The following is a 1,350-nucleotide window of genomic DNA, read 5'->3' as shown; positions in this document are numbered from 1 at the left end:
ACTGGATGCAGGTAGGGCTCAGGGATCATAAGCCCAAGGCTGGAGCTGGCAAGGGAGTCTCTCCCTGGCTGCTACAAGGGAAACAGCTCCTGCCTAGGGGGGCCCAGGATGCTGGGTTAGCAAAGGTTTGTACTTTTGAAGGGGTGGAAAGCTGCTACATATTGTTATTTATATTATAACTGAAGGGCTTGCGTTTACGTTGGACCAGGATGAAGCGGCCTCATTAGTGCCAGCAGGGGCACAGCCACAGATGGGCCAGAGCCCGGCCCCTGGAAAGGACAAGGGAAACTAGTACCTTGAAGCCAGGTCCAACCCAGTGGGCCTAGGCTAGAAGGCCTAGCTAGATTCGATTAAAGGGGCAGAGGCCGAGGAGGTCGAAGCTCCTAGAGGGACAACATACCAGTAATACCCACAAGGCATGGGGCATGGTAAAGGGGAGGTTTTGGTGCCATGCAATTAGCCCATAAGGCTCTGGATGCCTGGCTGGGCACAGCTGATTACAGAGGCCTAGCCAGGGGCTTGAGACTAGAGGCCCAGCCATGGGCCTGGGACCAGTGGGACTGAGGCCCAGCGAAGATCCGTGGACAGCCTCCATATTTTATTTCCATCAAGGCATAGCAAGCCAGAGGGGACACCTTGGTGGAAGAGCAGGGCACAGTCATGGAGCCACCAAGGGGTGTCATGGCCACCCCTGGGACCCTGCTTTGTTACAGGTACCCAATACGTTTTCACTGTGGCTTGCATCCCCACCCAGAAATCTGGGATTACTGAACTTGGCATGGGTGTAGCCCATACACAAAACCCCCTCTCTTTACAAGCAATGTAAATACAAAAGGAGAGCTTTATTACAGAAAATAAAGGCAAGAAAACAAAGGAAACGACCAAACAGTTTAAATACTCTTAACTACAAGGTATTGTCTATAGTTTGCACCCTTTTGAGGAGACTTGCCCTTGCCCAGGCAGTCTGGAACTTGGGGGCTCACCCAGTTAGTTCCAGGGACCTGCACCCCTATACCTGCCTCTCAGCAACAGGCTGGACAGGAGGGCCAACATTGGAGGGTCCTGTGTTGCTTCTTGGGTTCACTAAGCCTTGGGGAGCTACTAGTGTCAGTCCTTCTGTGATACAAGGAGCCCTTCATTGCTCACTGGAAAGCTGTGGAGCATTGATCTCCACTTCCATGTGGTAGCTGTGAGGTGACTACAACTCCAGTCAGTGTACTGCACCCCCAAAATTCCTAGTCCCCATTGCACAACTCTTCTGGGGCAGAAAGGATTAGGTTTCCTCTTTGCATTGCTTTGGCTCACTTCTCCAGTGAAGATGGGGGTGGGGGTGCAGAAAACTCCCCCCCC

Source organism: Gavialis gangeticus, unplaced genomic scaffold, assembly GCF_001723915.1.
Source record: "Gavialis gangeticus isolate Ggan-Ray unplaced genomic scaffold, GavGan_comp1, whole genome shotgun sequence".
Lineage (NCBI taxonomy): Eukaryota > Metazoa > Chordata > Crocodylia > Gavialidae > Gavialis > Gavialis gangeticus.
Note: the sequence above shows the minus strand (reverse complement) of the source record.